General features: G+C 40.6%; 1 pseudogene; it reads right to left on the reverse strand.

Moving 5' to 3' along the window:
* Positions 1 to 1,575: 1,575 nt before the first annotated feature.
* On the reverse strand, positions 1,576 to 27,558 carry LOC122665576 (annotated as a pseudogene).
* Positions 27,559 to 27,791: the final 233 nt, after the last annotated feature.

A 27,791-nucleotide genomic window follows, 5' to 3' on the forward strand; every position in this document is an offset into this window, starting at 1 on the left:
AAATCACAACAAAAACCTTACAATGCCTAAAGGTACTAAGTTAGTAAGTTTTCATCCACTCGTTCTTTTTCCTTCAAATGATGTGACCATGTGATTGAATTCTTAAGTAATTACATTCTCAACCTCCATTCATAAAGTCAAATAAATACCTTCACTTTTTTTCCGCTTGAAACTTCTCTCCCTCTCTTCTCTTTGAGATTTTTGCTCTGAACATTTGATTCTTGCTCAAACAATCTCAGGAACTTTGGATTCAAAAGACTTTTGGTCCCTATTTCCATCATTCCTCTCTTTTCCTTCTCCATTTTTCCTTTCACAACCTTGCATAACTATACGAGAGCCAGCGGAGTAAGACCCACTCCACAATGATGATGAGCGAAATGATGAGAAAGAAGACAATCCTGATCTTGCTCATGCATCTTGGTATAGAGGAACGGTGTTGAAAATTACCTCCTTGTACATTTGCAACCGGATTTGGTCCGGTGAGGTAAGTGCTCAAACCCCGTGGATTGTCTCGTGTTCTACCACAACCTCCTATGACAAAAGTGTGAATCATTATCTTAGTTTTCAATTTTTATAATGGGAAAGAGAACACCACCAGTAACGCACACACCTTGAAACTCTGAAAATGACCAAGGATACGACGGTAATTTACGCACCCCGCACCCTTATATTAAATCACGGGGGTGGCGTATTCAATACAATGGGGTGGCGTTCTATTAACGGAATAGCAGATGAGGACAATCTAGTCATTAAAGATATGCCAAAGACTAGGTCGACAACTGATTCACATTATCCCTAAACTTACTTTACGGAAATTTCAAAATTTATAAAATAATTACCTTAATTTAAGGAACCGTATAGCTATACTATTGGAGTTTAAACTCTCCACTCTCCTGTATAAATGGATACCAATACGTCAATGCAAATCATCTAAGTTGAAGCTTAAGTCTTTCAAGTCTTTTACGTTCTTTCTCCCTTTTTGTAGTTTATCTTTATTTATTAATATTATTATTATTATTATTATTTTTGTAGAGTATATTATGGGGCACATACATCACTTGGAATATTCTGTTTTGCAAAAATACCAAATGAATGTGAAGCCCAATTTAACCGGATAGATAGTGGTGCCTAATCCCTGGACCACTTACCTAACACGAACCTGATCTTTTGGTCGGACTAGTTCGTATGGCATCATAAAATTTTATTTATGGGTCTCACCCTAGATATAGGTTGCAATTCACTCTGTAGTATTGAGACCAGACCCACCCTTTTGGTCAACTGTTCTCACACAGAAGGCCCCACTTAAATAAGTTTCCTATACGGTACTAGCTTAGCCAAAACAAAGTATGCCCAAAAATTGACTAGTAAACAATCATTCCTTGTTATCTATCTATAACTTTAAAGACTCCCTGAAATTTTTTAAGGTAAATGATTATCTGAATCACCTATAAGTTGCAGTTCAGCATAAGAGGGAAAAAGAGCTTAATTGAATTTCCAACATTAAAAAAAAAAAAAAAAAAAAAAGGCTAGAAAAGAAATAAAAATAACAAGAAGTGCATAGCTGTAGTATGAACTGCACTTAAATTTCAATTTGCTTCCCCTTCACATACTAGTAACTCGAGTCTTGTGAATCAAAACATCCAAGCGAAACCAGACACCTAGTAGTAATGTTCTTCCTTCACCAACACTATCGAGCAGATAACTCGGTAATTGACACTTCATTTATCGACTTTGTTGCTGACTTAGTTACCCTTGAATCATTTCCCATGGAAGGTTCATCTGACTCGATATTGTTATCCATTACAAAGGCTGGTGGCGAAGGCAATGGGAGATTTGCAGAGTATCTACTGAGCATGAGAATAATAGAGTCCATGGTGGGTCTGTTAGATACATTTTCTTGAACACATGATAGTCCAATGTGAATGCATCTAATCACTTCAGACCTATTACAGTTTTCTCTTAAAATTGGATCTATCAATGCCAAAGCTGTACCCTCTGTCCATTTTCTCCATGCCTACAACAATATATCAACAGACATGTGTAACTAAAAAATTAATTAAACTATGGTCAAGAGTTGAGAAGTGTTCCTACTTACATAGCTGAGAAGGTCCTCGGAGCTCCTTGATTGATTGAAATTGTTGCTTCTCTGACCAGTCACGATCTCTAGAAGCAAGACTCCAAAACTAAACACATCTGTCTTAACTGAGAATTTCCCTTGCGTTATGTACTCTGGCGCCATATATCCACTGCATTCCATATCTCAGTATAATTAGTTTCAAGTTAGAGGAGTATTCATAATATTAGTGAGAAGTATAAAAGATAAGAATTCCTGTTCAAATCAAATTTATGATCCTTTTAACCAAATATTCTCAACTTCTCTTGGTTGAAGTCAATAAAGACAGGCTTATGAGTGAAACATTTAGGTCCTGTTTGTTAGAGGGGAAGTGAGTGAAATGAAATAAATTAATTGTTTGTGTGGGAACTGAAGTGAAATTAGAGTAGAAAAATAAAATTTCAGTTGTAAGCAGTAAAGGGGGGGGGGGGAAAGAAGAGAGAGAGTTTTAATTCACTCTTGCCTTTTTCACTCACTTCAATAGTAACCAGAAGGATTATTAAAAAATTCTTCAACAGAAGGTGCAATCCATGGGCTCATAGAGTGTGAACTTACCATGTTCCAACAACCCTACTAGTACTGGCTTGAGTTTGGTCAACTCCAAAGAGCCTTGCCATGCCAAAATCTGCAATTTTTGGATTCATCTCCTCATCTAACAAAATATTGCTGGCTTTTAGATCACGATGAATAATCTTCAATCTAGAATCTTCATGAAGATAAAGAAGCCCTCGAGCAATCCCTTCAATAATTTTGTAACGCTCTTCCCAATCCAATTGTGAACATTTGACTGGATCTACATATCCATGATCCCAAAAGAAGTAATAAGTTCACTCAAATCATGCAGTATCTGCTCATCAAATTAAAAATTTTGAAAGACAACTACTGCAAACAAGAAAGTATTATAAGAATCACATAATAATGCTTCAAGGTTACTATATAGGTGGATGATTGTATTTAGAAGGTAAATTTTTCATCGCAGAAGTTTTCTTTTCAGTAAGAAGAAAATTGAATCTTACATTGCACAAAAAATTTTGAGGTACCTTCCTCCGACCAAAAAATCCTAATTCCTTGGTGATGTACATAAAAGTAACCACTCAATGGGCGAATGACACGTGGACAAAGACCAATCAATATAAGAGTCGAGGCATAGCTGGAGGGAACCGCTAGGGAATGGACTCTTAGACACCATGGCCAGTGCAACAACCAACTCCCCACTACAGGGCACATTTCCCAAATCAAGGGAAGGACAACCCCCATTCTGTCACGTACCAGTAATATCTAATCTCCCCAAGCACGAAAGGACCCCAACTGCCGCAAGGACCCAACAACTTCCCTGCAACGGCCTCAGCAACTACCCTTCCTTTATATAGCAAAGGGGGGGGGGGGGGGGCAAGGTACGATTCATTCACAATCTCTCGAACTTTCCTACAAATTTATTTGTTGCACAGGTCTGACTTAAGCGCCGGAGAGTCCCCCCTCTGAGTCCGCTCTAGGTCTCTTCAGTGCTCTTACCCTTTTGCAGCAGTCCACATCATCCGGGCAGATTCTGATGGCAACAGATTGCCGCCATCTGTCGGAAACCACAGAGAGAGTAAGAATAATTGACAATGACAATGACAAGTGGAGCACTCACAGCAGCCACAAACCAGAACGAAGAAAATCAGAACGCCCTTGAGCGCAGTCAGGGGGTTCAACCTTTGGAGCAAAGCTCTCCTAATTCACAACGGATTCCTCCGGCGGCTCCCCACAATGCAAACCATGGTAGTAGGAGCCAAAGCTGAGGTACTCAACGAACTTATCGCAGATGTAACCAAGCCTGTCCGGGTATGGAGCAGCCTGATCTGCAATCTCCAGTAACCCAAGCTCAATTTAATGCCCTACAACAGCAGCTCTGGGACCTAACGCAGGCCATCAAGTAGAACTCAGCCTTCAAGGCTATCATCTTTCTCCTTCAAGGCTTTTTGGAACTCAGCCTTCTCCTTCTTCAGTCGCTCCACAACCTCGTTGGCATCACTATACAGGCCCGCGACCTCCTCCAACTGAGTAGTCACCTCGGAGGTGTAAAGGGCAGCCTGCACACCAGAAGTTTAGAATATGACTAAAGCCAGTCAAGAGGAAAAGGTACCTGAAGACCACACTTACTGAGGCTATGGCAACATAGGTAGAGGCTGCCAATTTCCTGTTCGGTGCATTTCGAAGCCGCTGGGCATCTTTGGGAAGCCGACCGCCACAGAGATATTTTCTCGCCACATGCGAGCTCGCCATCACACTCTCGTCGGCCTATATCGCCCAAGCAGGGGCGAAGGGAACAACATCACAGGGGGTCTGAGGAGTATGCTGACCCATTCGGGCAGCCTCTTCCTCATGCAAACCGTGCCCATCCTCGGTCGGGAGGTTCTGGACATCCCTAAGGGCCTGAACGACAGTCCCCTCGCCCCAGTAGACACGGCTTTCTTCTGCTTGCCCTTCTCACTTGAAGGCTCAGCCACCCTCTTCTTTTCCTTCTGTTGCTCCTGTTCTTGCCGTTTCCTCTCAGCATTCTGCTCAGTTATCACCTAGGCGAATTCGTGAGGGTCCATGCTCACTTCAAGGAGGAAGAACAGAAATTTAGAATCACTCATCAAACCTGAACAAAAACTTAGCATTTCAAATCTAGTAGCTCACCAGGGCTGAGCCCGTATTTGATGAGAAAAGACTCCTCCTCCAGGCTCTTATACCGAATAGCTGGGAACCTCCCAGCTTTGATCATTCTCAGAGACTCTGCATCAGCCGTACTGAGTTTGAGAGGCTCGTTAGCAGAACGCTGGTTGGGCACTGACGGTATTGAAGGGAAATATTTCCTCTGCCTTTCACAAAGAAAAACTTGGTCTTCCACTCATGGATCAAAGATAAGACCTTGTCTATCAGTGTCACGTTTTTCCTTTGACGGAAATAGAACCATCCATCTCCACCCGGATGAGGGTAGAATATAACGCAATTGATAGGATCATTCTTAAGGGTAATTGGCCTACCGAACCGTTTAAAAATGACAATAAAAATTGATACGATCCTATATAAGTTCAGTGCTAGTTGAGCGGGGATGACACCATAATGGCGAAAGATTTCTTAATGCTTGCTCCTCCCTATCTCCATTCTGAAAGTCGACTTCTTTTAGTAGGATTGGAGATCGAGAAACCTCAACTCGCATTTTCCCGGGATTTTGCGTTGTAGACCTTTTCGCACTAATAAGCTCGATCAACTCTTAGGTTAAATTTCGTGAAAAGGAAATTGGAGACCAGCTTTGAAATGGTCCTCGTACAGACATACCTCATTAAAGTTCCTAAAGCTAGTCTTCTCGGCCTCCTCGGGAAGTCTAACTTGGAAGGAATCTGGGATGGCATACACCACCCTAATGTGCTCAAGTGCTTAAGGGGACAGGCTACTGACCTCATTTAGAGTACCGACCGGGAAGGCAGGATCGGCCAGGGTGGAGGCATCGGAAATGTCCTTAAAGAAGGTTGCCTCGTCAACACCAACCTCCTGGAATTGAATCGAGGTGCTCTGACCCACTATTTTGTCGAGTAGGATTTTAGGACGACGAATGGGATGAAGGATAAAGACAACCCGTCCGAAGACAAGCTCTTACTACCACTTTGAGTAAGGTTTAAAGGAGACATCATGAATCGAAGAAAGCAAACGAAACTTTTTGTTAACAAAAGGGTAGTTGAACGACGATCGACCAATGAAAAGCGAAGATGATCAACCGATCAAAACACCTCCGAGCAAATAAGAGACACAGTTTTTTGAGTGAAGCATCCAAGTAAGCCCCCACCTCGCAATGGCAGGGTAGGCGACGTTTGTCTCCTCAAGGCAAAACCTTTTGAATCCCCGAGGCAAAAAGCTGACGTGTCCCTGAATTTTATCAAAGGAGGACAGCAGATGGCGGCAACAGTAATTAGATACCTCGAAGGTTGAGATCGGTTTCCTCGATCAATTTTGCTTGGATAAAACACCAAAGCCGCTCGTAACCTACCGAGGATGCATGGCACCAAGCCGAGCAAAACCTAACCGAAGATGCATGGCACCAAAGCTGAGCAAATCTGGTCGAGGATGCATAACACCTAAGCCAAGCATAACCTACCGAGGATGCATGGCACCAAAGCGGGCAAAACTTAACCGAGGATGCACGACACCAAACCCAAGCAAACCTGGCTGAGAATGCACGGCACCAAAGCCGAGTATAACCTATCGAGGATGCACAGCACCAAAGCTGAGCAAATCCTGACCGAGGATGCACGGCACCAAAGCCGAGCAAACCTGGCCGAGGATGCACGGCGTCGAAGCCGAGCAAACTTAACCAAGATGCACGGCAACAAGGCCGAGCAAACCTAATTGAGGTGCACGGCATCCAAGTCGAGTAAACTTAACCGAGATGCATGACACCAAAGTCGAGCAAACCTAATCGAGGTGCACGACATCCAAGCTGAGCAAACCTAACCGAAGTGCACGACATCCAAGCCAAACAAACCTAACCGAGGTGCACGGCATCTAAGCCGAGCAAACTTAACCAAGGTGCACGGCATCCAAGCCGAGCAAACCTACTAATGCAGATACATCACCAAAAGAGGCTTATTTTAATGGGAATAAGTCTAGGGTTGTGTTATATACATGTTGGGCCTTTGATCCCATGGGTTTCCAATGTAATAGGTCACTTTTATGGACCCAAACTATGGGTAATAAGGTTACATGCCGGATTAGTTAGTAGATTTCTCTTTTAGTGGTCAAGTGATCACTTAAGTGATTATGTGACTTGGTTGAGTGGTCATGTGACTATTTAATTATTTTGTAAGTTGGGCTAGATTAGGATTCTATTTTGAGTCTATTTCAGTTTTCTAGTCAGTTTAGGTTACCTAATAGGTTTAGAATTGGGTTAGGCCTTTCCTTTTTAGTATAGGAGTCTATTTTTGAGTCTTTTATATAAGGTCGTAAGGGGGGCATGCACTAGACACGAATTTTTTATATTAATGAAAAGTTTTTTTGTTGCTCTTCTTCTCCATTGTTGTTACATTCAAGTTCAGGTTCAAGTTCTGATTTTTCAAGGATCTTCCATTCAAACAAGTTACAATCGAAGTACTTCTTCAACATAGTAAGTTTGAATCATCCCTAACCTTGGTCATTCTTCTTCTAATCCTCCATACACCCAAACCCTAGATTCACCCTTTTATTTTCAATTTTCCAAGACCTAAACTCTGTCTAGACCAAACCAGCCATCCAAATCACACCATAACCTAATCAAATTCTCCTCCTATACCTAGGAACACTCGATCCAAGTCCCATCCCAAATTGACCATCCTAAACCCTAGAAATCCATCTTCTTCTGTTTTCATTTTTCAAAAACCCAAAACCCTAACTCTAACCTTGCTGCCAATTCGTTCCAGCACACTTCCCTCCATTAAAACTTAACGTAACCTTCACTGGAAGACTCCCCTACATCATCTTACACTAACTCTACCATCAAACCCTAGGATCCATTAAACCCTAATCCAAATTTGACCAAAATACCAATTTTTGACCTACCCGAGTTATTATTCATAACAGATCCTAGTTATTGGCTTCTAGTTGGTCGCCTACCAATCTAGAACTACATTACCTACCCGAGGTGCACGGCATCCAAGCCGAGCAAACCTAACCAAAGTGCATGGCACTTAAGCCAACAGGGCCAAGAGTGCTCATGCCTGTGGCCGACTAAAATGGACTGAGCAAACTAAGGTCCTAGCCGACCAAAACCTCAAAGCAACCAGGGACTGACCAAAACCCCAATGCAACCAAGAACCGACCAAAATCTTGGTTCAAAAAAAAAAACTTAACTCCCTTGCACTCATTTTGTGTCCAAGGGAGTGGGTGGCATATGATGTACATAAAAATAACCACTCAATGGGCGAATGACATGTGGATGAAGACCAATCAATACAGGAGTCCAGGCATGGCTGGAGGGAACCGTTAGGGACAAACTCATAGACATCATGGCCCAGGCAAACTCGAACTTCGTGCAGCAACCAACTCCCCACTATAGGGCACATTCCCCAAATCAAGGGAAGGATTACACCCATTTTGTCATGTACCGGTAATATCCAAATCTCCCCAAGCACGAAAGGACGCCAACTGCCGCAAGGACCAGACAACCGTCCCTGCAACCACCTCAGCAATTGCCCTTCCTTTATATGACAAAGGGAGGCCCAAGGTACGATCCATTCATAATCTCTCGAACATAATCTCTCTTCATACTCCCTTTACAAATTTATTTGTTGCACGGTCTGACTAAAGCAACGGAGAGTCCCCCCCTCGGAGTCTGCTCTGGGTCTCTTCAGTGCTCTTACCCGTTTGCAGGCAGTCCACGTCATCCGGGCAGAGTCCGATGGGAACACTTGGTATTCTGATTCCATTTATAAATATGAAGGTAATTTTGTTCAGCTAGGCACACTAACGGATACAAGTTCAAATATAGAAGGAACAGAGTCAAACCAAAAATAAATTAATCAAGACTTGTATTTGGCACGAATTCATAGATGAGCAGCTTTTCCTCTCCTTTCAAGCAAAAGCCAAGGAGCCTAACAAGATTCCTGTGCTGCAACTTGGCCAATAATATAACCTCGTTCTTAAATTCAATTTCACCCTGTCCAGAATTTCTTGAGAGCCTCTTCACTGCCACTATTTGTCCATCCAAAAGCTTACCCTGAGTATATATAACATACTTTAGAAGATTTAAAAAAGTGTATCTTCATCTATGTTGAATTTAAATCACCTTCAATTATTTGAAACCTAACATTACATACTGAAAAGTAACATATCTAGAGGTAATGCAAAGACTTGGTATCTTGTAAACAGCCCCAAATCCTCCTTGTCCAAGCTTATTTGCATCAGAGAAATTGTTTGTAGCAGCTTTTATTGTATCAATGTTGAATTGTAAGTAGTTGGCACTTATAATCTCATCCTGATCATCTTTATCTAAACAGAATATGTAAATCTCACAAGTAAATATTTCCTAAACAAATGTGATTCAATGAATATAGATGCACCCTCGGGTGGTTTGAATTGTATTTTACAGTTCAATGCAAATTTCTATTGTCATTGATGCCTTTATGAATGTGCATGGCTCCTTACCATGAAATTTGTGCTTCAGCTTCCTCCTTCGAGAACGTAGATAGAGGATGGATACAAGTATAACTGCAGTAAATGTTCCGACAACAACAACAACAATGATAATAACAGATGAATTTCTCCCTCTATTTGCATCAGTACCTGACTCATCAAACAAACAAATCAGGAACCTTCATAGTTATAATGGACTGGGCCAAGTTGTTGAAGACATAATTTTCAATCTAAATTGAAGATCATGTTAATTTATTAGTAATATTCTTAACATCTTTACGAAGTAGATTGTAATGAAGATTGAGATAATCATAGAATTGTTCAAAACTAACATTCTAGAGATACATATGCAGTTGTATGCATGCTTGCTAATAATCAACCTCCTCTACCTACCCCACAATTAGTGACCAAAACCCCCTGATTGGTGCAGCAGGATTCCATATATATTTGTTCATAGGAGGTCCATGTAGACCTTGTTACTATCACCCCTAAAAATTTATGAAATAATCAAATTTTGCTTCCAACATAAAAATATGATTGATTGGCCAGACCAATCAAAAGAAGATTGATCGATCACATTAAATCGAGAATTATCATCATTGACCAAGTTCATGAGTCAAGAACTCAAGATTGAACCAAAACTACTTCATATTTGTTGTTATGGTCATCAAGAAAATTCAAATTAATAATTCTTTAAGATATCTATTGCCTAATGATATGAATAGAACATGCAGATTAGACCCAAAAAAAAAATTTATTGGGGAAGTATATTACCTCAACTCAACTTAGCTTTATCCCAACTACATGGGTCGGCTACACAGATCTTTAATTTACCCTTCAACCAACTCTATTCAAAGCCATATATACTCATTACAAGGCCTAAGCTATGCATCTCTTTACAAGGCCTAACTATGCTAGCATATTACTTAAATAAAATCCTATATATAATATATATACACGTACCTCCAGTGCCAATAGTTGGGGTCATTGATGGAGGCAACGAAACGGCCGATGTTTGATAGAAAGGATCGTTGAGCTCATACCTTACAAAACAGCTCGGTCCATGAATCCTCCCACCTTGCCTTCTGGTCCCATTGCAACAGTTTGAAATACTACCCACAGCCCCAACTAGGCATCTGTTGCAATCAGACTGTGCTAAATCAGGAGTGCACTGCACTAGCCCGTATATCTTCTCAAGGCTTGTAAAGTTTGCGTTATTGACTGCAAAGTACTTCCGGGTAGAAGATGAGCCCGTTCACACGGCCTGACTCACAAGGTCACTCAACAAATCCCCCAATGTCTGATCAAACTGAACCGAATTGGAGACAATGTTTTTATTATACACAGAATCTCCCGGATCTTGTTCCATAACTGAGAATACAGACCGATTTGGGTATCGTAACGTACACCACTCATACCATATTATGGCCTCTTTTGCAGTGGGACAACGTTGCCTAACATCATACCTGGCTACCTCAATGCATCTACTACAGATTTTTGGGGTAACATCACCTCTACAAAGGAAGAGACCATAAACTTTGTCGGCATTCTGGCCGGTGGTGGTGTTATAGAATCCAGAATCGATTGTGGCATTAGAGGATAGTGAAGAGAGGAGGAGGTTGAGGTTGGTTTGGTATGTGCTATTGGCAGTGTAATTTCCTCCTAAGCAGTTGTGAAGCATATAGACAGATTGTGCAGTACAGTACTGTCCTAACAGAAGCACGGAAGAAAGAAGTAAGAACAATCTTTTGAAATGCACTTTTGTGGCCATATGGAGCTATATGCTTCTTCTTCTTCTTCTTTTGGTGGGATATATAATCGTTTGCTAGAGAGATGCTGGCTATCTGTGTTTCTGCAATTTTATTAACTATTAAACTGACTTATTCCTTCTTCCTGTGGTGGTGAGTTAATAATTGGCCTGACACATTGGTGGTGTTTTTGCAATTCAACTTTCAAAAACAGAGTAGGAATAAGTCAATCAATATTGCGGTTCAATTACGTTGAAGAAAATCAGTATGCCCATTGAAGTATATGAAGGATTGACAGCGACAGAACAGAAAGTCTCAGGGAATGGAAATTAAGGACCAAAACAACTGATTGGAACACTATGTGATGCATGTGTCGATGTTATCTATGGGAAAGCATGGCCCTGCGCATGTGTAGGGCCAACAAGAGTGCATGAGTTGGCATTATGGGGGTGGGATTTTCACCTTTCATGGGGGCGGGGTGGTCATTTCATCCCCCTCCTGTGTCTGGGCATGAGAGCTACACTCCCTCATAGAGAACTTTCTCTTTTTAAGGTCAAAATAGAGAAGAGTTCTGATGAGAACATCATACCATCCCATCGAGGGTTCAGAGTATACCAGAGGAGACGTCGCAGAGCTCAGTCGTCCACTGCTTCTGGATTGACGACGAGTTCCGCGGTTACCGTATTGCTCAAGCAAAGCCTGTGGACCCCACTTGCAGCAGCTTTCATTATTAGCTAGTGATTCTGATTTCTGATTTCTATGTATTACTATTTCTATTTCTATTTCAGTTTGTAGTTATAAGGTATATCTATTTATTGGTTATGTGAGGAGAGGCTTTTCTTTTCTTTTCTTTTTTTATGACTGTACTCCCCTGATGCAGATTCATCATCAAATAGGGCTTATTTCATTGGGAATAAGTGTAGGGTTGAGATACATATATGTTGAGCCTTTGTTCCCAAGGGTTTTCATGTATTAGGCCACTTTGTGTGGGCGAAATAGGGGTATATAGGTTGCATACGGGATTAGCCGATACTTAGTTTTTATTTTATGTTTTTAATTGAACCGGTTTAAATTGGTTGCATCCAATTGGTTCAATTGGTCCAATTTAAGTGAAGTGATCCTTATTGGCTAAGAGGTTCTTATATCCTATTGCTCTTGGGAATCTTCTTTATTTTAAGTAGTTTAAGTTGTTTTAAGTCATTAGGACTCTATTTTGAGTCTATTTGAGTTTCTAGTCGGTTTAAGTTGCACTAATAGGTTAGGGATAAGGTTAGAGCCATTTTTTTTAGTGTCTAAGTCATTTTTGAGTCTTTATATAAGTTTGTAAGGGAGGCCGGCATTGGACACGAATTTGATTAATGAAAAGCTTTTGTTTCTTTGCCGCAGGCTTCTCTGCTTCTCTGTTGAGTGAACCTTGTGAGTAATATCAAGGCTACCTTGTGGGTAATATCAAGGTGAAGGGATTGGTGGACTCCGATCGACTTCTTGCATCTTGTAGATCGGGAGGTCCTTCTTCTAGTTCTTCAAAGCTACTACCATTGAAGATTTAATCTTTCAAGTAAGTAGTTTATTAATTCAGCATTTAACCTTCTTCTTCTAATCCTCTAACCTAAGCTCCATCTACTCCTATTATCACCCCTTCCATTAATCCATAGATCCATTAGAACCCCAAAACCCTAAATCCAGTCGCCTAAATTGCAGAATTTTGTAACTCATCCAAACCCTAACTTCTTTATACCAAAATAATCCCCTAGACACGCCCATTAATACCCTATAAACCTCTTTCCTAAAATGCCCTAAACCTAGATCTTACAACAGTCCATTTTCATAAGGCATCCTACCCAAAACCTAGAATTCCAACCTCAACCAAATTTGATCCAACTTATACCATTAGACTCATAAAATTCTGCACATCATTACCAAATAAAACCTAAGTGAAACCTAACCATAACCCTAATTCCCTAATTAGCCTAAGTGTCCCAATCGGCCCTTGTTAAGAGATCCATTCCCTGGTTCCTAGTGGGATTACTCCTACCTAGGACTACATTATCCCGCCCAACAATTTAGATTTCCCCCTTTATTTTATTTTCTTTTCTTTTAGAGTTAGTTATAACTACCTCCTGTAACCACCCACCCCAGCCCCCACAGCTTGGCTTATTTCCCCTTTTAGTACCTCTTTGGCAAAGTGGAAAAATGAACGAAAAGAGCTAATTACCTCCTGTAACCACCCACCCCAGCCCCCACGGTCTGACTTGTTTCCCCTTTTAGTGCCTCTTTGACAAAGTGGTCCCCCTCTCTCTCCTTCTTCTTCTGCTAGAATTCTGCTCCCCTTCTTCTCCTTCTCGAGGTCTTATTCTTCTTCTGTTTCTTCTTCTATTCTCCTCTTCCAGGTTCTCTATATTTATCCCTTCCCCCCCCCCCCACCCTGTGTACTGTTGTCTTGTTGTTTTTTTCTGCTACACTGAATATGAACAAAAGCTGCCATGTATGAAGACTGGTTGGTACTTGCATTCCCCATAAATCTGGCCAGTATTACTATTGGTTTTCAGTTTTTTTTTCCTGCATCAATTGTTGCTGTCTTAACAAGAATATAGGATGCTACTACTAGTTTACTACTCTTGTTTAGCCTTGCCATTTTGGGAATCTAGAAAGTTCATGCATGTAGTATTTGACTAACTGCTGCCTGAATTTGACCTCTATGGTACTCAATTGGAATATTGCTTAGTCTAATGTATTTAGCCTAGGATTTATATTGTTCAATGCTTGTTTCTTTTGCTGTCTATCTCATGTATGCATTCTATATATGTTGCTGCCAGCCCTAACTAGACAACCTCTAGGTGTATTTGGAACCTACCTTAACCTAGAATTGTTGCCTTTGTAGGAAAATGTAGTCTCTAGGTTTTATCCTACATCAATTTTAGTATCAGAGCACGGTTTCCCATGTCTAGTTGCTGCTGGTTTTAGGTTCTATCAGTGAGTTCAATCCCATTGCATGCCTTTACGTAGTGATCGTGATTACCATATCATGTCTACTACTCTCAATACCCCGATGTCGCCTAAGCAGTGGGCTAGGTTACTTCAACAGAATGAAGAGACCTTGAAAACCTTCCAAGCTAACCAGGAATTGCTTAGGGCTGCTCATGAAGAGTTGATTGCTAGTAGGACAGACCGTAGAACACAAACTGCTAGCATCCAAGCCATTGACCAAACTGTCCAAGCCATCACGGCAAGGCTTGTAGCCATAGAGACATCTGTCCTAAACCCTGAAGGGTAACGTGGCCGTGATACTCAAGGCATTAGACGTAGGTTAGGGACTCCCACTCCCGATGTGGAGAACCATGACTATCAAGGGCGACATAATTACTTTGATGGTTATAACAGAATGGGGGATAACTTCTTAGGCAGTGGACGTGGTTGAGGTAGAGGTCGAGGACCAAGGTCCTGCTCAATTGGATTAGACAGATGGATAGGTACTTTGACTTCTATCATACGTCTGAAGAGCTCCGCTTCAGGTTTGCTAAAATGAAGCTTACTAGACCTGCCCAAGACTTTTAGACTGAGTTAGAGTATCAGGAAATGAGTCTAGGACATGAAACTGTCTCAACTTGGGTTGAGATCCAAGAGAGACTCAAAAGGGACTTCTTGCCTATCACATATAGGCTGCAATTATTGAAAGACATGAACACCCTGAAGAAAGGGAAAGTATCAGTGATTGAACCCATGACTAAATTCAATGAATTGAAAATCCGAAGCCGGACTCGTGAGGATGTCAAGCAGACACTTTCTAGGTTCCTTACGAGACTTAACTATGACATCCACTTACGCACGGCACTAGTGAGAGATGTTCCACAAGCTTTCCATACAGCTCACGAATTAGAATGGTCCTTGAGAAACACCTCCCAAAAGAAGATTGTTTTCCAAGCCGGGGGAGTCTAGTTACCGGAAACCAATCCAAAGTCCCTCTACTCTTCCAAAGCCACCCGTTAACCCTCGACGTCAATTTGACAACAATCTGGGTAAAGGCCTCTTGGGAGAGGTACCCAAAAAGAATGGCAAGCAACAATGTTTCAAATGCAAGGGATTTGGACACTTTGTCAGAGAATGTCCCAATAGAAATCTTTATATGGAAGGACAAGACCATGAGGATTATGAGATACTCAGGAGAATGAGTATAAGAACCATAGGCCTTATGAGACCATGTCAGATGAGGAGGTTGAGGAGATTGATGCCTCCAGACTTGGTGTTATGCAATATATAGTCTCGCAACCTAAGGGCAGTGATGATTGGCGATGGACCAACATCTTTATCACTTACACCTGCCACTAGCGCAAGAACTGTCGTGTCGCCATTGACAGCAGTAGCTGTATGAATGTGGTTGCCCAGAGTGCCGTCACTCGAATGGGACTCAACCAGAAGCTCAGCCCAAACCTTGTAAGGTTGCTTGGGTCTATTAGTCTACTATTCCAATCACATTGAGATGTTTGGTTCCCTTGCACTTTGCAGGTTATGATGATCAAGTGTGGAGTAACGTTTTAGAGATGGAAGTCGCCCACACCATCCTTGGTGGACCATTGTTGTATAACCAAGATGTGATCAATTATGGGAAATCTAAACCCTATGTATTTGAATTTAAAGGGAAGAAGATTAGACTGATCCCCTAGCGCTCCCAAAGAGGTAAAGTTCCAGAATAAAAAAGGGAAGCACCACTACACCAAAACCCTCAGAAAACACTCAACATAATGAACTGAAAACAATTTGAAATTGAGTGTAGAGATTCCGAGGTTGTGCATGCTCTAGTTGCCTTACAAAGTATTCTAGCTAGTAAATTTACCGAGGCCCCTAGAGAGGTGTAGCCTCTGTTGAGAGAGTTTGAGCATCTATTCTCTGAGGAATTACCGGATGAGTTACCATTTATATGTAACATTTAACAAACCATTGATCTAGTTCCAGGTTCTTCTTTGCCAAACTCACCTCATTACTGTATCATGCCAAGCTTAAACGGCAAGTGAATGAATTGCTTCAAAGAGGATTCATCAGGGAGAGTCTTAACCCCTGTGTGGAACCTGCCTTGCTCACACCTAAGAAGGACGGTACTTGGCGACAGCGTATGTACGTAGATAGCCGAGCCATCAACAAAATCACAATCAAGTATAGGTATCAATCCCTAGGCTTGATGACATGTTGGACATGATGGTTGAATCATCCAATATTTTCTAAGATTGATCTCAAGAGAGGGTACTACCAGATTTGGGTTAGACCCGGGGATGAGTGGAAGACTGCCATCAAGACAAAGGATGATCTCTTTGAGTGGTTAGTCATGCCTTTTGGCTTGACTAATGCACCTAGTACCTTTATGAGAGTAATGAATCAGGTGCTACGACCATTCAATGATAAGTTCTTGGTGGTTTACTTTGATGATAGTCTCATCTATAGTAAATCCCAAACTACCCACCTAGATCACTTATGACAGTTCTTTCAAGTACTTCTGCAAGAGAAGTTTTTTGCTAATCTGAAGAAGTACACATTCATGAGTGATCAGGTCATTTTCTTGGGATTTGTTGTATCAGCACAAGAAGTATATGTTAATCCTAAGAAAGTACAAGCGATTGTAGAGTGGCCAAAACCGATTAACATCCATAAGGTACGAAGCTTCCATGGCTTAGCTACCTTTTACAAGAGGTTCATTTACCGGTTTAGTTCCATCATGGTTCCCATTACCGATTGCATTAGAAAAGGGGAGTTCAAGTGGACAAAGAGTGTTACGAAGGCTTTTGTTGAAATCAAGACATTAATGATGGAATCTCCAGTTCTACGTCTTCCTGATTTCTCTAAAGTCTCTGAAGTAAGTTGTGACGCATGTGGCGTTGGAATAGGTGGCGTCCTTGGATGAGAAGGTTACCCCATTGCTTATTTTAGCGAGAAGCTTAATGAAGCTAAGCAACGATATTCCACGTACGACAAGGAATTTTATGTGCTAGTCTAGGCTCTGCGCTACTGGCGTCATTACCTTTTACCTCATGAGTTCGTGTTGTTCTCCGATCACCAGGCTCTGAAATACTTGAATGCTCAGAAGAAATTAAACCCAAGGCATGCTAAGTAGGTTGACCTTCTCCAAGAGTACACCTTCGTACTCAAACATCGACCTAGTGTTGAGAATATAGCAGCAGATGCATTAAGCCGGATGAACATGTCCCTCCTTCCCATGAGTGCAAAGAGTCGGGTTAATGTGCTACTCCACACGATGAGTGTTGAGGTCATAGGTTTCAAGCGAGTCAAGGACCAGTATCCCACCTGTCCAGACTTTAGTGTGCTTTACACTTCCCTGAGTGGAGACTCTCCTGCAAATCACTCAGCTTACCTACTTAGAGATGGTTTCCTTTTCAAAGGAAGTAGGTTGCGCATTGCCAGGACTTCACTTCAAGACTTCCTGATTTGGGAATTGCATGCTGGTGGAGTTGCCGGTCATTTTGGTTGAGATAAGACCTTTGACCTTGTTGAGGACCGATTTTATTGGCCAAGCTTGAAGAGGGGCGGACGAACAGAAGCACTTAAAAAAGAAGTAAGAACAATCCTCCTTTAAAATGCACTTTTGTGACCATATGGAGCTATATGGCTTCTTCTTCTCCTCCTTTTGGTGGGATACATAATCGTTTGCTAAAGAGAGATTTTGGCAATCTGTGTTTCTGCAATTTTATTAACTATTAAACTGACTTATTCCTTCTTCCTGTGGTGGCTAGTTAATAATTTGCCAAACACATTGGTGGTGTTTTTGCAATTCAACTTTCAAAATCAGAGTAGGAATAAGTCAATCAATATTGCGGTCCAATTACGTTGAAGAAAATCAGTATGACCATTGAAATATGAAGGATTGACAGCGACAGAACAGAAAGTCTCAGGGAATAGAAATTAAGGACCAAAACAACTGATTGGAATACTACGTGGTGCATGTGTCGATGTTATCTATGGGAAAGTGTGGCCCTATGCATGCACGGGGCCAACGAGAGTGAGTGAGTTGGCATCATGGGGGTGGGATTTTCACCTTTCATGGGGGTGGGGTGGTAATTTCATCCCCCTTTTGTGTCTGGGCATGGGCAGTACAGAAACTTTCCTCTTTTTAAGGTCAAAATAGAGAAGAATTCTGATGAGGACATCATACCATCCGATTGATGGTTCAGGGTATACCAGAGGAGACATCACAGAGCTACGCCATCCACTGCGGCTATGTGATTGACGACGAGTTCCACGGTAACCGTATTGCTCAAGCACAGACTGTGGACCCCACTTGCAGCAGCTTTCATCAGTACCTAGTAATTCTGATTTCTGATTTCCGATTTCTGGTTTCTATTTATTACTATTTCTATTTCTATTTCAGTTTCTAGTTATTAGGTATTTTTGTTTATTGATTATGTGAGGAGAGGCTTTTCTTTTCTTTTTTTTTTTAAACCCCCCCCCCCCCCGGCACGAGTTAGCTTTCCCCCTTTATTTTATTTTCTTTTCCTGTAACCATCCATCCCAGCCCCCACGGTTTGGCTTTTTCCCCTTTTAGTGCCTCTTTGGCAAAGTGGAAAAGAATAGAATGAAAATGAATGAAAAGAGGGATTGCTCTCTCAATTTCTGCTCTTCCTCTTCTTCTTCTTCTTCTTGAATTCTGCTCCCCTTCTTCTCCTTCTCAAGTTTTTATTCTTCTTTTCTCCTATCCAGGTTCTCTATATTTCTCCCTCCCCCCCCCCCCTTTTGTGCTATTGCCTTGTTATTTTTTTCTGCTACACACTGAATATGAACAGAATCTGCCATGTATGAAGACTGGTTGGTACTTGCATTCCCCATAAATCTAGTCGGTACATCGGCCCTTACTTTTGGTTTTTAATTTTCTTTTTCCTGCATCAATTGTTGCTTTAAATTCTTCAAATTGAACATGTTGTCTTAACAAGAATACAGGCTGCTGTTACTACTCTTGTTTAGCCTTGCCATTTTGGGAATCTAGAAAGTTCATGCATGTAGTATTTGACTAAGTGCCTGAATTTGACCCCTATGGTACTCAATTGGAATATTGCTTAGTCTAATGTATTTAGCTTAGGATTTATTTTGTTCAATGCTTGTTTCTTTTGCTATCTATCTCATGTATGCATTCTATGTATGTTGCTGCCAGCCCTAACTAGACAACCTCTAGGTGTATTTGCTAGAATTGTTGCTTTTGTATGAAAACTTAGTTTCTAGGTTTTATCCAACATCAAGTTCTCTGTGGGAAGCGTGGCCCTTATGTGGGCATAAGGCTAATGGGTGGGTGGGATGCAGAGGAATGGCAGGAAGGTTTTAAAACTCAGAATCGGTCAGAGAGGATTCCAATTTGAATCGGATCGGAATCGGCCTGAATCAGTTTAGGAATCGAGAATCTAAGCTATTTTATGGTAAAATTAAATCAGTTTAGGAATCAGGAATCAGGAATCGGGAATCGGCCCATGAATCGGTCCGATTCAAGATGGTTTATAAAGAAAATGACTAAGAATCGACTGATCCGATTCCGATTCAGGAAGCAACTATTAGGAACGGTGGAAATCGGAATCGATGTCAGCTGAAATCGATCCGAGTCGACCGATTCACCGATCCAATTCCCGATTCTTAAAACCATGCATGGTAGTCATTACCCTCTTCCTTTTTGAAATTCACCAAGTTAATAGTGATTGGATTAAAATCCTCTCCGGTACCCGCATCTGCCATGCGGTGCAGTGTAAGCGTCGGAGCTTAACACGTGAAAGATGCTTCATCCAATGGTACATGCTGGATTCACCCAGTTTTTTTTCTTTCTTCTCGAGCTCAGCACCATTGGATGTCTGATCTTCCATGTGTCGAGCTCCAGTGCCCGCACCATCCAAGCACCGGAGAGGATTTTTTATCCTTTTTTCTCACGCCATCATTACAGAAGTCTCGCCCCCACGAGAAGACAAATGGGCTTTTCACTCTTGAAAAGTGAAGAGAGGGTGTGTGAGGCGGAGGTGCAAGGGAGATGGCGAAAGTGTTCAATGACGGAGGTCACTCGGGGATCACAAAGGGGACTACCGGAATGATCACGGCCAGGGTAGACGGTGGGCTGTTCAGGATCTGCGGGTCTGTTCTGGAGGTGTTGCTGCGGAAGAATAGGATGCGCATAGATAGGGAGTAGAGCGACATGGCTAAGTAGAGAGAGTGGGAGAGGGGAAAGAGTGCTGGGGAGTAAACTTACCCCAAAGCACAGAGACTAGAAAGTTTTGTACCGATGATGGAAAAATCCAGAAGGAGGTGGCTTAGATTGCATGAGAACGGCCATGAAATGTACAATGGACACTCTGATTTTGCCGCCAGAGTTGCGGCGCTGTGACATGAGTTCCGTTATAGGCATCGAGATGAAACGACACCAACTGACAAATCAAGGAGTGACAACCGACTCCAACAGCAAAAGCTTTAAATAGGGTTTTCACTCTCACCAACCCAATTCTCGGAGAAAAATTAAACTTATGCAACAACAGAAAAAATAAAAACAAATGATCAAAATAGAAAATCCAAAAAAAGAGTACGTCCGCCTACCTCTCCATCGATTGATTGATTGATTGATAGCGAGATAGAGAAAAAGAATGCAAATCGGACCAATAATAGTCGTCTTCTTCTTCTCTCAAGTCTCAACTAATGGTGTGGTGTCCTCAGTCCTCACTGCTGCTGAGTTTTTTGATTCTCAATCTCAGCGAGTATGCTGTCTTTCTCACTCTGTTTTTGAGTTTCCTGTCCGAAGTTTGATCCAAGGGTTTATGCCTTAATGGCTTTGTGGAGGTTGGGAGTGTATAGTTTTGGATTGGTTATCGGTTACATATAAACCGATACGATATCAGCATGGATCGACCGGATAAGTTAACCCCTGATTTTCCATAAATTAAATTTACTATTTTAGCCCTAGTCCATACAGTTTCACCGTATCCGCTGCTGTAACTGGAGCATTGTTGTGCGCATCGTGCAGCGCAGCAGCGGCCATGTGTGCACAGTGGGGCCCGCTATGCACACATGGCCGTTGTTGTAAACAGTGGGGCTCGCTGTGTACACATGGCTGCTGTTGCGCCGCACGATGTGCACAGCAACGCTCCAGTTACAACAGCAAATAAAAATTCATCGCAATGCCGTTTGCTATTGCTATAAGGGCTGCTCCCCTTTATACAACTTGGCTTCGCTGTCGCTCCTATTTAGTGGTTGGCTTTCAAAGTAGTATTTCTACAATCATGGTTTGAGGTATTGGTATCGTATCGTCCGTATTAGGCAATAGTACCAGTTTTACAAGTAGTCATTCCTGATACTGTGTCTATACTGGATCAGTGACACGGTACAAACAAGGGGTCAAATAGTCCAAAAAAATCATTTTTAGAGGAGATACAGGGGTAAATTGTCTGATATGGTAGATTCGTTCGTTTTACAAATGACCAATATCTGATCTGATATTGTGCCCTAAAACCAACCATGCCTAAATTTTGAAAGAAATTATTGTCAACTTCTTTCAGACATTTTTGAAATGCCCTTAATAACCAACAAATGGCAAGTATTTTTTCTTGTGTTGATCCTATTTCAATGGGAACTGGATGAGTCAATCCACCTACACTCTTGCTTTTACTGCTATATCAGGAGTTACTCCACGTATTATTTAACATAAAACAAATAGTGGATTTGTTTTTGTGGTGAATGATAGATGCCTTAGCAGGAGATGTCTTATCGAAAAAGATGATAGAGCTCTTTTCATTGTTGACTTTTGTCCATATGCTTTTTTATTTCAAATCATCACACACTTCCCCCTTTTTCTTTTTGTTATTGTAATTTTTTTATTATTGTGTGATGATTTATTCACTTTTCATACATATAAATAAAAAGAGGGGAGAAAGTTCTTTGTCCGGGAGTGTGGCCTATGCTAACACCCCCATGAGTCTATCTCTCTCCTCCATATTTGAAAAGATACATCTACCTCCTTGTTTTAAGGAGGAGAGAGATAGACACATGGGAGTGTTGGTGTAGGCTACACTCCCGGAGAAAACTGCTTCCCAAAATAGACTATAAATCATGTGGCACTGTTCTCTGTGCCACAGCGCAGGTTGCGCCCAGGCACATAGGGATGGGCACAATGACCATCCTGCCCCCCTGCACAGGCTACCCATGTGTTTGGGCACAACCTGTGCTGCGGTACAGAGAACATTCTCCCAAAAATCATATCTCTTATGTCAATGACCTTTTTGAGCACTCTTTCCCGATGATCAAACTGGAGCATACGATACTCATACCTCAAACCATAATTCTTCTTTTTTTCTTTTCTACTCTTTTTATATCCAACCAAACACAATCTTAATAGCAGATCTACATTGACAAAGGTTTGTAGTGTTGGGATATCCACACATAAGGCAAAAAGAATAGTCCCACATCGGATATGAAAGAGGATGTGGGTGGGTTAATAGGTACTTGAGCACCCTCTCCTTAAAGGCTAGCTTTTGAGGATGAGATCCAAGTCCTTATCAAGTAGTATCAAAGTCGGGGCGTGAAAATTTCTGTTTGGTTGAGGGTTCTCGGGGTTTGATCTCAGGCTCCATGTCAGCTCCCACGTGGAGGGGGAGATCGGAATCTCAGGCTCTACGCATTTGTCATCCGCGTAGAGGGAGAGATTGTTGGGATATCCATGCATAAGGTAAAAAGAATAGTCGCATATCGGATATGAAAAGAGATGTAGGTGGGTTAATAGGTACTTGGCCACCCTCTCCTTAAAGACTAGCTTTTGAGGATGAGACCCAAGTCCCTATCATGTAGAAGGATTGAAATGCCTTAGTAACTGTGTTTGATGTTTCATTTATAAAAATACAATTGAAAATCCATTTTAAACAGATTAGATCAATAGATGTGCCATTAAGAAGCGATTTTGTAACCTTGCTAGGCAATTAGCCATGTTGGAAAAGTTCAAGGACAACAAAGACCCCATTACCAATGATACTCTTTTTTTCCTGGTGAAATAATACTCTGTTGAATCAACCAACTAGGTCACGAGAATATAATTAGAAGGAGGGTGGAAATATAAATCCCATATTTACAAAATAACAAATGAGAGTGGGCTTGGTGCAACGGTAAAGGTTGCTCCATTGTGACCAAGTGGTCACGGATTTGAGTCTGGAAATATCCTCTTTGTGAAAGTAGGGGTAAGGCTGCGTATATTATGACCCTCCCCAGACCCCACAGTGGTGGGTGCCTCATGCACTGAGTACGCCCTATATTTTATCAGTATACTACATGATTTTACACATGGTGAGCTTTCATTTCAATGTCACAGATTTAATGATTCTGATCCAACGGAAAGGGTTCTTCCTCCTCCGTGGGTGAAGCGCTAAGTGTATTGATGTTCAAATGAAGAACACTAAACAAATCCCTAGACACTTGCAAGAGTCTCTCTGTATCAAGCATGGTTTTCACCAGACCCACAGGAATCTGGAAAAGAGTGTTTGGCCCATTAAACTTGTCAAAACAATAGAATCCAATTCCTCTTGCACTCTCTGTTAACTTTCTAGCTTCAACATTTTCACTATGCTCAAAAGCAAAGAGTGCTTTCCAGGCCAAATCGTCTACCATAGTAATTCCAGACAAGCAGTGCTTTGCGAATTGCTTCACATTAGGGTTATCGCTGTAATTCTGTAAAAGAGAAGCATCAGTTTGAAAGGCCTCGTTCTCAGTGATTGTAGATTGGATGGCGATCTCAGCAAGGCCATGAAGATCTGCATCATAACTTCTTCTATATTTTTGTAGATATTTTAAGCATGTAGGTGCTTGTGTTGTCAGCCAGCATGCTTGGTGGATCAAGTTCTCGTCTCCATTAACAAATGTGAAAGAATGAAGGAAGAAAGAGGGGAACAACCAGAGAGGAAGGAAAACCAGCAAAGAACTACTTAGAAAGTTGTGGAAGGTCATGTTCTTAACGAGATAGATTATGAACTAAACAACAATAGGAAGGTGACAAAGTAGAAGATAGGTGGACCAGATATTGTTCTAGTACAAACGATCTTCGAATCCACAAGGTAGAAGATAAGGACGAAATTGTCAAATTTCAATAGATTTCAAGCTGAAAATTACAAACTCTAAAGAGGCCTTATATAATAGGTCAAAGACAATTTGAAATTCAAAAAAAATGCATTGAAAATTCAAAATTATGCCAAAATTCAAATTCAAATTTCAAATTTTGGCGGGCTTTTTCGCCTTCGAAACACGTCCAAAGGGCCAAAAAGCGTATACTCTCCATAGGTCACTGACCCCTGAAGAGCTCATTGAGATCTTCGATTTGATATATAATTTGTCCTACTTTGCTTTAATACCTCTGACCAATCCGGGTGGACTTGGGCTGGTCTAATCGGTTCAAGAACTCGTCTGATATCTCCTTCACATCAGAAGGTAGGATGAATAGTAAGGGATCTTTATCCTTTCAAGTCCGGTGCACCGCTCAGTGCACCCACGTGGTGCATCAGACGGTGCAAATTGGGAGGATAAAAATCAAATGCACCTTATAGGTTGCACCGGACTTTAGACGATAAAAAGAGTTCCTTTTTTTTCTCTTGGCCCTAAACTTCCGCGTTCTACCAGTTTTATTCTACTTACCCTTAGAGGAATGATAATGTTTCTTTGGAATGATAATGTTTCTTTGTGACAAGAGTTACTACTGCCTTTTGCTTTTTAATAGTATTGGTCTCTGCTTCAAAAAGCATATTTGTAAGTTCAGTTAAGTTGCATATCTCCACCTTATTCTTGTGGAAATTAATAATAAAAGAACTATAGGAATTAAGTAGAGATGTAAAGATGATCTCAATCTTGAATTGTAGATCAAATAATGTACCGAATGACTCAAGATCCTGAAAGTATTTATTCATCATCATCATATGGTCTAGGATCGATGTTCCTTTAGATATTTTGGTTGTATCAAGTGCCGGAGAGATTTTCTGGCTAGCAAAACGATCCTGCTTGCCAAAAGTTTCCCCATGGTGCTTCATATGCTCATTTGTAGTATCAAAGTCATCATATGAACTTTGAAGGCTTTTGTCAATAGAACTAAGTATGTAACTGGTCCCAAGAGTGTCCTTTTATTTAAAAATCTCCTCGATGAAAAAAATCTTCACTATCAATAACAATAGTGTGAGGTAGGGGAGGTATACACGATGTGAGCACAATGTGAATCTTTTCATCTCTCAAGACAAGCATAGGCTTTCTCTTCCATACAATATAATTTGTGCTGGCCAGTTTATTATCGTTCAATAATGAATTAATAACAATGTTGTTTGTTATACTGGACGACGTAGGAAAGTCTAACAACAATGTACAAGTAAATTAAAATGCGATTATAACCATTAAACACAAAATAACGAACAAGTGCAACATGATTCAATGGTCTCACACAATTTTGGCTTCCCTCATAGCCCGAAAAATGTATCGGAATCTACCAAGCCCTTAACATGCACAAGTTGTCATTTCGAAGTTAATTGTACATGTCCTTTGCTGTCAATTCTCTTCATAGAAAAAATAAACTCCTATATAATTGGCCACTTGAGTGTTAGTTTTGCCCGTAGGAATTTCTAAACACTTAAATCAAGTACTTACCTTTCTCCTAAGAGTGAATTGCTTTGGGATAATACCCACATGAAGGGCCAAATCATACCTGCCATGTCTGCTCTTTATCACACTGGAGATGGGAGTGAGAAACCTACCAATCAAATTCAAGTATTGGCTTGTTGGAATTCCCCAAGAGCCCTGAAGGAGGTCCCCAGACCCACCATTAATAAGGAGGCCACGAGACCCTCACCGCTTAAAGGTTCTCGTATCATACTTGCATTTAAAGTTGAGGGTAAGGAAGAGTATTCACTAAAAAATAATGCACTACACGACATACACATGACATGCTATAATTAACTTCCATACATCACATGCATCAAGTAACACGTAAAATTGTAAACTACCTCACAATACGAAAACATAGGCATACACATCAATCATGTAAAATAATAATTACAATTACTTGTAAAAACATTTTAATGAACTATCCATCTAATATTCAGAAGGTCTTATAAAATGGGCCTAAGGTAAATGGGTAATTTGGTTTTAACCAATGCAAAACAAGTTCTATCAAAAAAAAAAACCAATGCAAAACAAGGCTAAACTTGTAATTTTCATATCATTTTCCTAATTATATAATGGAAAAAGTTTTCATACATGGCTGTGTAAGCCGTGTATGTGAGAGGGTCTCTCACAAAGAGTTGAAAAAATCATAAATTTCCACCCATTAATTAATGCCTTGAAACTCCCACCTTCTCACATACACGTATGTATGAAAACTTTTCCCTTATATAATTTCAAACAATTCTTAAATTATACAATAAAAGCTGATATAAATTACTGCTTATGTCAATAAACCCAAAATAGATTCAAACCGGCTCATAATCAAGTCAAACCCAAAATAGGTTCGTGTCCAACTCATAACCAGACATGGGTTGACCCATTTCCAGATTTTAACTATTAGAATTTATTGGGCATGATGGGCTTTAACCCCAACACTCATATAATTCAGCTAAGAGCTCCCATGGATCGAACTTGCAGAGATTGACCTTGACAATGAAAGTAACGAGAGGGATAAAGAATTGAAGAAGCCACCTTCTTCAAGTAGCGACCAGCGAACAATAAGTTCTTCATTAGTGGGGTGGAATCAGAAGCATGTTAGGCCGGTGGGGGAGCTGCGGCTGTTGCAAGCTCGTTGTAACAGTGCTTGCCATAACTGAATAATTAATTAATCAGTTTCAATTTGGAAATTTAGAATAAAATAAAAATTCTATTTGATTTGATTTTGATTTTGATTTAAGTCCATTCACCCCGACTAAGAACCAAATCGGTTTACACCCTTATCTCTAATACATACATTCTAAACAGATCAAATTTGAATTGAATATAGCATTATCCGATAGGCATTTGATTAGCTTTCAAATGGATTCAAATAGTTTTTGGAAACCAATTTTTCGAATATGAATTTTCTCTAAATAGATATAGACATGAATCAAATACATATTTTCAATTATCCATTTACATCCCTAGTGGAAAATCTGGAGACTAGAGAGTGGAGTCGAGGTCTGGAGAAAGCAGCGCTGCAGCCTTATTGCTTACATGGAGCGGTGGAGAACTGGAAAAGGCAAGAATTCGAAAAGACGAGAAGGTAAAGGGTTGAGTCCACGACCTCACTAGGGTTGATGTTGAAGTGATATATTTAAAATTACATAGATGTCTTCATGAATCTTTTTATTTCATTTAATTTATTTTAATATATCACGAATTTAATAAAAACATTTTAATATTAAAAAATAATATTCATAATACTATTATTTAATTATAGGGGAAAAGAAAACTTTGGTTGCATGGCCCATGTGGCTCCTGTAAACTCTGACTAGACACAAAAGCACACGCAAGTATTGTGCTGTCCCATGGAAAGGTGAAAATCCCGTCCAGAGAGATGCTTACGTGCGCCAACACATACATGCAGGCTCTAGAGACCCAGGCAACCATCTCTTTCCGTTAATTATATTTTTATAATCAACCTAAAAAATAGGTAATATTTAATGTGATTCTTAATTTGAAAGTATTTATATTTATAATATTAAAATATATATCTTTATTAACATCCAATTAACTTTCGAATACCTTTTTATATAGTTTTAAAAACCCCATTTTTTTTGGACCAAAAAATATCTATATTTTTTGAATATCTAAGTTAATACAAATATGAACCGGATATTGGA

This window comes from Telopea speciosissima, chromosome 1, assembly GCF_018873765.1.
Source record: "Telopea speciosissima isolate NSW1024214 ecotype Mountain lineage chromosome 1, Tspe_v1, whole genome shotgun sequence".
Lineage (NCBI taxonomy): Eukaryota > Viridiplantae > Streptophyta > Magnoliopsida > Proteales > Proteaceae > Telopea > Telopea speciosissima.